The following is an 11,102-nucleotide window of genomic DNA, read 5'->3' on the forward strand; positions in this document are numbered from 1 at the left end:
TCTCTTTGGACTGTCTTAACTTAGCAGACCAGCATCTTCCACTGAACCCAAAGCAAAACTGTCGTCAGATAACATGTAAGACCTGTAGCAAGGGTTTCTTCACTTGCTGTAGCCTGCTTCTTTGCTGTCTCTACCAGTGTATTTGAAAAGTGTCTTTGTGGGGAAAACGTTATATTTATTTGCTGTGTGGGCGCGCACACTGTGTACTTGAGCCTGCTATCGTGCACGAGGAGCTCAGATCATAGCTTGTGGGAGTTAGTTCTCCTTCCCCATGTGAGTCACAGGGATCAAACTCAGATTATCCAGCTTGGTGGCAAGTGTCTTAATTTGCTAGAGTCTCTCTTAACTCAGTCAGTTCTTGTTCATTTTCACCGGATGTCAAAGAGCCTGGTGTTAGAGAAAAGTCAAACAGTGTTAACTAAAAGTACCAGGAAGCACTTTCGCAACACAGTCAAATATGTACCCATTCGATAGCTTTGAAAATGTGTTATCTTTAGAACTTTGATGTGCCACAGCAGAGCCTGACACGTTCTGCTTCACCTGTGATTCTGGCTTGGATAGTAGTGGTTGACTCAAGTGCATGCTGAGGGCTGAACGTTCAATCAGTGCTTGGCATTCATTGTCTCGTTGACTCATGGCGACCCAGGGAGGTGAGAAAAACCAAGGTAAGTAAGAAGTTTCAAATGACTTGTCCCTGTTTACACAGACAGCGAATGTCAGAACCAGAAGGAATATAAAAAATGTCCCCACACCTTGTTGTAAGACACCGGTCCTCATGTGGCAAGAGTCAACCAGCTACAGTGCTAAAGCCTGCTGTCTAGTTTCCCAAAGTGTGGTATATATGGCCTCCCTGGGTGTAAAGATAAGCATTTAAGACTGTAATGTTTTCCAGGCATGGTAGCAACTGCCTATAATCACAGAACTTGGGAGGGGAAGGTAAAAGGGTCAGGAATTCAATGTCAGCCTCAGCTGGAAAGGTTAGGGCCAACCTAAGCCATATGGGACTCTGTCTTGATTACCCCCCATTATAATATGCATCATTTCTCAGAACACAGGCACAGCTTCCTCCCCCTACCCCCCGCAAAAAATCATAAGATTGGGTCTTAAATCTCTAGGCCTCAAGAAACACAGATCTCTAACTTCTTTTGACAACAGCAGATGTGGCCACACTGCCTATGACTTATCAGTTTATGTCCTAAACACTATTCGCATTCTCTGCATCTAAAGCAAAGGGTTGCCAAGATTACAATAATAAAGGTAGCTCTTTCTACATGCAGGGAAAAGTAGAGATGAAAAAAGTTACCATCTTTCTTTTCTGTGTGATTTCTACACTGACAGGGATTTGATTGACAGCAGTCTCTGGAAGGACCCTCTCAGTTGGACACATTTGTTGATTTGAGATTAATGTGACTAGAACAGAACTTGAGTTGTGACTGCTGTAGGCTCTGTTCAGGCCCCAGGTCACAGGCAATCATTTTGAAGAACAAAGATGTGATGTACTGGTCAAGATAGACTTATTGCAAAGGCAGAATTTAAAAACACTTTCTCATGTGCACTAGGAGGGAGAGGAGAGATACGTTGCTCATGAGAAAGACAATTAGCTTGTTCCATGTTTGAAAATAATTAACTTGTATAAACCCCAACTTTGACCATGGATACAGTCCAAGAGGGTCATGAACCCTCAGATTTGTGAGAAGAGAAATATTCAAGCAGACTCTTGGATTTCCCCCCAAATCCCAGCTCCCACAGAAAGTCTCATGCTTCCTGGCCACATTCTCATAGCGCATAGGCGCTACCTCTCCTTGACTTCGTACATTTTCCACTTGCAATGGTATGTACCTAGAGGAGCTATAGTCATGGTCGAGTGGTTAAGAGCACTGATGGCTCTTCCTGAGGACCCAGGTTTGATTCCCAGCACCCACATTGTAGATCATAGCTATCTACAACTCTTGTCCTCAAGAGTCAGATGCCTTCTCCTGGCTTCAACTGGCACCAGGCACGCACATACATGTGGACAAAAACACTAACACATAAAATTAAAATGAAAAAGAGGAGGAGGAGGAGGAGGAAAAAAGAGAAGAAGAATGTGTACCTAGGAGCTATGGAGATGGCTCGACCTTTTTTTTTTTTTTTTTTTTTTAAGTTTTGGTGAACTATGAAAATACAGCCTTAATTTTGGACAATAAACTTTTATTTGTAAAAAAAAAAATTTTTGGTCTTAATCTAATCAATAGCGATGATTAATATCAAGGCTAGAGAGTATAAAACAACTTTACTTGATGGCTCTAGGGATTGTGATTTGGTAGACAGATTAGGTTAAAACCAAAAGATGGTTCTGAATAGGAGAAACAAAGGATGGGCTTTCTGAAGGTGGGACTATAGTAATGGGTGCAGACGAGGACTAACACCCATGGGCCCATAGACTGACGGACCACAGGAACAGATCCAGTAATGGTTAGGCTATAGACAGTTCTGAGAAGATGGGAGAGGGTTAATTTTCTACCTAACTTGGTTCTGGGTCAGTCTAACTGAAACTTATCAGATAATCTGAGGTTCCGTTGTGGAATGCTCTCTCTGACTAAAGTGGTACCGTGCTTTCCCAAAACGCAGAGCTGACCAGTGCTTGCATCTGTGTTTCTTTTCCTAGGGAAACAAGCCTTGGCCTCAAAGCCTAATCTCCCTGTCAGAGGAACTGTGGGGAGAAGAAATTAGTTATCAAGGGGAAAAAATGGAGTGGTATTTCAACATCAATAAGAAATTACTGTAACTAATTCACCTCTTCACATCTATATATTAGGGCCTTGGCTGTTTACTTTAAAGGTACATCAAAAGTGGGGGCTGGAGAGATGGCTCAGAGGTTAAGAGCACTGGCTGCTCTTCTAGAGGTCCTGAGTTCAATTCCCAGCAACCACATGGCAGCGCACAACACTGTCCAACTCCAGGTCCAGGGAATCTGATTCCCTCTTCTGGTTTCAGAAGGACCAGGCCTATAAATGGTGCACAGGCATACATGCAGGCAAAACACCCATACACATAAACTCAGAACTGAAAGAAAAAGGAAAGGTATGCCAAGAGACAAGCTGTGGGGGCTCCTAAGTTCTTTCTTCCTAAAGTCAAGTGCACCAGACCCCTCCTTGCCTCTGACTGTACAACTGTGACCTTAGGACTACAGAAAACCCTGTGTTCTGTGTACCCCAAATAGCACCTAGGATGTTGCAAGCATTTGGATTCAGAAACCCCGGTATTTCTGTCACAGTGGGCTCAGCTAACTGGTTTTTGTTTGTTTGTTTGTTTGTTTGTGTTTTTTGTTTTTGTTTTTTGAGACAGGGTTTCTCTGTATAGCCCTGGCTGTCCTGGAACTCACTCTGTAGACCAGGCTGGCCTCGAACTCAGAAATCCGCCTGCCTCTGCCTCCCAAGTGCTGGGATTAAAGGCGTGCGCCACCATGCCCGGCTCAGCTGTTTTAATCTTTGTCCATCCTTCAATGATAGAACCTGTTCCTTGATGGAATCAAGATCTACCCGCCCTTTTGTATTTTTAGGTAAAATCAGCTGTGAGGGTTAGTTTTTTGTCAACTTGAAACAAATGTAGCCCCCTCCCCAGGGAGAAAGGAACCTCCTCATCTGAACAACTGCCTCATCAGAATGCCCTGTGGCAGTTTCTTAATTGCTAATTAATGTAGGGGGACCCAGCCCACTGTGAGTGTTGCTATCTGATGCAGACAGGCCTAGGTTTTAGAAAGACAGCTGGGCAAACCAGCAAACACCTTTCCCTTATGAGCTCTGCTTTTGTTTCTGCCTTAAGCTGCTGTCCTGGCTTTCCAAGATGATGGACTGTAAAGTGCAAGATGAAACAAACCATTAATTCATCAAGTGAAGATTTTTACTAGGCAAGGTCACTGAATTTTATTAAGTACTTGTGTCATCATGAGGCTTGTCTTCATTAAACTTCTGTTGTAGTGTATGATGCTAAGCGATGAGTTTTAGACCCCACTCTTGGATTCCTAAAATAATATCACGTAGCATTACCCATATACACGTTACATATATGCACTATATACACACATTTAATAATATATGTAACACATATGAGTACATGAATATGTACATGTAATAAAGAATTGGTTCACACTGTTTTGGAAGCAGCCCACTAAGCAGATTAGCCATACAGCTTCACTATGAACTGAAGGACAATCAACGAAACGTTCCTATAATATACCAAATATGTGTTCAATCCATAAGTATTTAAGTACTTACCAGTACTAGATGCATTCTGGGAATACAATTCTGAACATGATACATGTTGTCTGTGCTCCCCCCAAAGTTTTTAATATGATGGGAGCTATAAGAAATATTTGTTAAACTGGAGAGTGGTGGCACACACCTCTAATCTAAGCAATGAAGAAAGCAATGGCAGGTGGATCTCTGAGTTTGAGACCAGCCTGCTCTACAGAGTAAATTCCAAGACAGCTGGGGATACACAGAGAGAACCTGTCTCAAAAAAACAATAGAAAAAAAAGAGAAGTATTTGCTGAAGAGTTTGGTATAGAACTAGGATCTGGGAGCCGATGATAAGCCAAGACAATTCCTGCAGTGACAATTCAGTTGTAATAAAATAAGTGGGTGGCACATGTCAGGACTAAAGACAAAGTCGTGGACATGAGGCAGCCAAATAAGCTGAGTGTCAGTGAGGCAGAGAGGATGAGGGCATGTGATGAAGAGGCAAGGGAGTGCCAGCCCAGCCCAGGAAGGCCCTGGAAACCACATACATCCAGGATCTGGGCATCTGCACAACATGCAGGGTGACCAAATTGGTAGCATCAAGCAGTAGTGTTGCTCATGTTTCACTAATTCCAGATGTATCCTTTACTTCTGCCTGGGTAGTGGATCTCCATGGGGTCCTTCATCCTGGTACCCTTCCTGCTGGCTTCCAGCAGGGTCCAGTCCACTGGCTATCCATGTCCTAGCTCCCCTTGCTTCAGCACTACATCTGTCACAGTGTGTCACCTTGACCACAGGTCCTGCCAGATGCCCTGCTGTGGCTCTAGCTTCCTCTGAATAAATATTTCTTGCCCCTTCAGACCTACGGATGAAGACAGCTTCACTTATTTCTAGTTTCCTTAATCCTGACACACCTTTCTAACAAGACCCGTTGTCAAAGCTTTTCATTTGTAGCCGTTTGAGTTAAAGTTCATTTCCTTTTGGGTTCTTACTGATTAAGATCTCTTTGGAGACCAAACACAAGTGCACACTTGTAATCTCAGCATCCAGGAAGCTGAAGCAGAAGATTCATGAGTTCAAGGCCTACCTGGCCTACATACCTGTCTCAAAAGAATCAACAAAAATCCTCTTTGGCTTCTTTATAGAAAACAATTTGGAGGTTAGAGAATGACTCAGAGGATAAGAGCACGTGAGGAACTGAGTTCAGATCTTACCAACTATGTAACAAGCCAGATATGATTCTGCATGCACCTGTAACCCCAACGATGTTGATGGGGGTTGGGGGCAGAGACTAGACAGGATCACTGGGGCTTACCTGCTTCCAGCCTAGCTGAAAAACCATGAGCACAGGATTTAGAAGGAGACCTTGTCTCAAAAGAATTAGGTGGAATGAAATAGAGGAGGATACCCAACATCTTCTTTGGCCTCTGCATATGTGTGCACATGTACCTCCTCCTATGTAAGCCACCAGCATACACCACACCCATGCATAATACTAATAAAGACCAGGCTGGAGAATGGGAAGACTGGTGTGGTGGTTTGTATATGGTTGGCCCATGAGAAGTGGCACTATTAGGAGGTGTGGCCTTGTTGGAGTAAGTGTGGCCTTGTTGAAGGAAGTTCGTCCTTGTGGGGTGGGCTTTAAGGTCCTATGCTCAAGATTCTCTTCTTAAGTGTAGAAGAGACCCTCTTCCTGGATGCCCATTGAGAGGGTCTTTTTTCCTGGTGGCATTCAGATCAAGATGTAGAACTCTCCACTCCTCCAGACTGAACACTGCCATGTCTGCCTGCACACTGCCATGCTCCCACCATGATGACAAAGGACTGAACCTCTGAAACTGCAAGCCAGCCCCAATTAAATTTTGTTCTTTGTAAGAGTTGTCAAAGTCATGGTGCCTCTTCACAGCAATGGAAACCTAAACTAAGAAAACAGGCTTGAGGGCACCTAGGAGGAGGATCTTGTAACTCTGGAGGCTAGAGAGGACTCTATCCCAGACTGGGGTTGCTGGACAGAGGTTGTGGGATTAGGACTAGAGCTGGACAAAATCCTCGGTAATCTTTCAAACTTGACCATAGATAATTATGAGCTTTCTCTGGTAGGACTCATAGGGAAAAGCAAGTCTTTTCTACAGCTGACATGGCACAGAGCCAAGCCATGGTGGTCTCTGTGGTCGCAGGCTTGTATGTTGTTGGCCATACTTTCAGAAGTCTGTATTTCTCATCCAAGAACCTCCCGTTGGAAGAATTTTCCTTATCACTGAGTCTTAAAAGCACTTTTTCCCCTTTGGACTCAACACTCAGTGTTTTCCCACAGCTAGCCTTCTCATATCTTACTCATCTTTGGCTTCACCACCATCCTTTCACTTGTGGCTCTTTTGATGGTAAATGGATTCTATCATCATATTTTCTCACCCAAGAGAAAACAAGGCGCAACAGCGCTTCTCCTGGTTCAACCTCTGCCTTGGATTACTTCGGATAAACTATCAAAGACTTGACTATTATTCCCACTTTGGCTCATTTTTAAATCAGCTACTTGAACATTGACCAGTTCAGTAGAGTTCCCAACAGAGAGAGGAATGTGGATTCCAGAGACACTTGGAAAATAGAGATGAGAGGATTTGGTTCTCCATCAAACAGAAATTTGTAGGGTGGAGAATATGGAGGAAAAGAAGATATTAAAAAAAAAAAACCACCTAAGTTTTAATTTGGGCAGTTAACGCTACCATTTGCTGGAGCAAGGAGAAGGGCAGAGTGGAGGGAGAATGCTTTCATTTGGAGCATGATGTACTGCAGATGTTGGTTGTTCCATCAAATTTTAAAAGACAGAAAGATATGATGGGTGGTCTGGATTGTGACAGAGATTTGAGAGCCATTGCCTGATAAGATATGAACATAGGATAGTCCTAAGGAAGAATAGTGCATGTAATGGCTAGTTTTGGTTGTCAACTTGACTATATCTGGAATGAACTACAATCCAGAACTGGAGGGCTCACCTGTGATCCAGATCCTGAGGCTGGGAGATACAAGTTTCTGACCTGGATCTTAGCATGGAGATCTTGAGCCATAGTGGCTATGAAAAACTTAGGCCCAGGCAAGGTAGTTCATGTCTTTCATTCCAGGAACCTGAGGAAAGGAGATCTCTGAGTTCAAGGTCAACTGGGACAAAACAAGTCCCAGATCCAGGTGTGTTGGCACATACCTTTAATCTGGGCCACACCATCTGCTGGAGACCTACATAAGAATTTTGGAAGAAGGAAGATTTGCTCTTCTTTGCCTGTTTGCATTTACTTGCCAGCACATCTGTTGGAATCTACTTCTCCAGAAGACCAGCTTAAAAAAAAAACTAGCCTCATGGGACTTAGCAACTACTAGATTCTAGGACTTCTCATTCACAGCAGACCATCATTCAGGTAGTTGGACTGTAGACAGTGAGTCATCATAATAAATTCCCTTAATATAGAAAGACATTCCATATGTTCTGTGACTCTAGAGAACCCTGACCAATACACTGCATAAGGAGAAAAGATGGTTTGAAACTGAGGCCCACCATATCCCCTTTTAAAAATGACAGTTATAAAAGTAAACCTGGGCCCTGATCACCCCAAAAAACCAGGTTCAGCCACTGTTGTAAGAATTCTCTGTGGCGCGGGGAAACGAGGCAATGTCTGCCTCTCTTCCTTATAAAGTTGCAGACAAACTGAGGACAGTTTACAGTGTACAGTTCACCACCAGTTCACTCTGAGGAACCAGTGAGTTTATTAGGTTTATTTACAGAGCAATGGGGAAGAAGTTAGGAGCATAAAGCAGCCACACTAGAAGGTTTGCAGTCCACATAGATGATAGTGCCCCCATGGCTCCAAAGATTGAGTCCCCTCCCTAGTCCTTCCTAGCCTATGTACTTCTAACCCCTTCCTGGGGTCATTTCCAGTTAGGAAAGAATTATATACAACTGGTTGGACAGGCATGGCTGGACACTTGGATGGGAGTCCCATGACTTCCCCTGCCTCTCCTTCTATGAGGACTATCAACAGTCAGTAAACCCACAAGCCTACCTGTGATGGCCTGTTGCAAGTGACACAGCTGAACTTGGGAGGATGACAGTTTGGCTCAGAAAATAGTACTGTACACATCATATGACTGTCAGCTACTGTGTTGTGAGGTTATCAACAGCCAACAAGACCAGCTGTGGTGATCTCTCACAGGCAGGCACAGTTGAATTTATGACAATAGTGGTAGTTTGGCTCGAAGAACAGTGCTGTATCAGAGCCACCCATCCTTAATAAGCCAATTAAGCAAAGAATTAACAGTGAAAAGCAGACAGAGGGAATTTGTTCTATGTGGCCACATTGGGAGGAGAGACAGAGAGGCCCGGTGACCTTCCAGGTCCATATTCTCAATGTGGCCACACTCAACTTTCCCCGTTTTTACCATTACTTGCTTTATTGAAGAAGGGCAGCTTACCCTGGTTTATTGGGTCCAGGAGGTCTGAGGCTCTGATTCTTAATAAATCTGAAAACAAACTAAGTGACTTCAAAGAGACAAAAGACACTTTTGGATGTCTGACATCTACAGTTGACCCCAGAGGGACAAGAACGAGGGGAGGGCTCAGCAAGATGGGAGTTCATATTGTTATTTAGGGGAAATACTTTGGGAACTTGAAACATAATCTTTGTTACAACTAATCAAAATACTTAAAAGGAACTCCCTGTTCTAGGAATGTAACCCTTGTCAGAGAAATGAGCAGAGGCTGCTTTTTATTTCTACCCAGAATCCTCCTCAAGTCTTTGAAGATAAGGTGTCATCAATTACATAATTGACTTTCCAAAGGATTTTGTAAACATATTTTTTACTGTGTACATGTGTTTATGGTATGTGAGTATATGTGCATGCATATACACATGTGCAGAAGTGCATGTACGTGTGTGTACCTGAAAGTGCAGGTTGAGGTTGGTGTCTGGAATCTTCCTTAATCGCTGTCCCACCTGAATCTCTCATAAAGTCTCTCAGTCCAACCCAAGGATTAATATGGCTAGTATAGCTGTCACCTTGCCCCAAGGATTTGGTTTCTGATTCTGGAATTGCAAGCCACCCCTTACATCCTCCTGTCACTTATGTATGCCTATGGATCCTCCTGTCACTGATGTATGCCTATGGATCCTCCTGTCACTTATGTATGCCTATGGATCCTCCTGTCACTTATGTATGCCTATGGATCTGAACCGCAGTCCTCTCGCCTGCCTGTCAATTTACATGCTAAGCCCAGAACTGAAACCAAAATGCAAAACGGAAAAGAATAAAAAGGGAGAAAAAAGGAAGGAAAGAAGAAGAAGAAGGCGGGCAGGCAGGAAGCAAAAGGTGCATTCAGTCATTTGAACTAACATTCAAACTAACTTTTTATTGTGAGGGTCAAATATTATAATATGATATATCTGAAAAATTCAAAAGTTAAACAATCAAAAGGTGGCTTTCCTGCTCTTCTATTTAGATCACAACATGTTGTCTAAAGTGCTCTTCTGAAACAAAAAAAATTCAGGAACCATGAATAGATTTTACAACCTTTCTTCCGTTTCCTGAGTGTATACCAGGCTGCAAGGATCCCATACACAAGCATAAGATTTGGAGTCAGGGTGTCTCAGACTCCAGTATGAATGTTAGCGTCAACTAGAAATATCACTTTGGGCGGACTATTTAACTTTGCTGACTCTTGACTGTGATTTCTTTGTATTGAGAATTCTACTTGGGTTTTGGTGGAAACTACACTATATAATACATATAAAGTCTGAAATAAGTAGATGGTAGCCATGAAGGTATTTAATATAGATATAAGATTAGCCAGATCATTAAAATAAGCCAAAAACACCCCTTGAGAAAAAAGTAGGTGTAGACAGAACAAGAAAACACCAGCACCTTTTATTCTCTAACAAGGGAAGCTGTGTGAGTTCAGAAGGCCACTCGGGATGCTGAAGTTTACAGAGTGTTACACACGATACCCATCAACGTATGTGCTGATTAAACTTGTTGCGTGGCTAGCCCTGGAGATGAGCTTGGCCCCCTACTTCAGACCCAAGCACGTTTGCCTTAGAGTTTCTTCCCAAAGCCCTTCTTCGGGGAGGGACTGGTCTCACATCCCTGCTTAAAGGTAAAAAGAAAATAGCCCAAGAGTAAAAATTCTGTGGCTTAAAAACAAAAAGAGACCAAATCCTTTGTGTACTTAAATAGGCAAATCATTCCAAGGCACCATCTCCAAACAAAAGCTTGGCAAGAGTTTACACCATGATAGAAAACCATCCATGCTACCTGTGGCTAATTGAAGGTCTCACCCAGGAAAAGACTTTCTGCCCAGGACAGTCTTTGTCCATCAAAAGCAATGGCTGACCGCATCATTACCAAGGCAGACCAAATCTGCTGTTTACTGATTTATTCTTTTACTTCCATTTACTATATACTTAATAAACCCATTGATTCCAAGCACCACCACCTAAAGCATGACTATAGTAGATCATTCTCAGTAGAGAACACAGAAGATGGCTAGAAATATTCATCAAATTTGAGAGTTCAAAGTTCATTGAAACTCTGTTCCCATTCAAATGAAACTTGAACTCCTCTTAAGGGATCCTCCCCAAAGTCCCAAGGCTTATCAAATCTCTGGCTCAAAATATAAACAGAAACTTGGTTGCTTTTTGTTTTTTTCAGCTGCCATGACAAATTACCCGACAAAGGCACCTTGGAGGAGGAGAGGTTTATTTGGGCTAAAAGAAGAGAGTTAATCCATTATCACTGTGTATAGTGGCTATTCCTGGTTGTCAACTTGACTATATTTGAAATGAACTACAATCCAGAATTGGAAGGCTCACCAGTGAACCTAATCTGGAGACTGGGAGA

At 42.9% G+C, this 11,102-nt stretch overlaps 1 pseudogene; it reads right to left on the minus strand.

The window, feature by feature from the left end:
• LOC110332291 overlaps positions 1–636 on the minus strand; it is a 40,164-nt pseudogene extending 39,528 nt beyond the window's left edge.
• Positions 637–11,102: the final 10,466 nt, after the last annotated feature.

This window comes from Mus pahari, chromosome 1, assembly GCF_900095145.1.
Source record: "Mus pahari chromosome 1, PAHARI_EIJ_v1.1, whole genome shotgun sequence".
In the NCBI taxonomy this organism is placed as follows: Eukaryota; Metazoa; Chordata; class Mammalia; order Rodentia; family Muridae; genus Mus; species Mus pahari.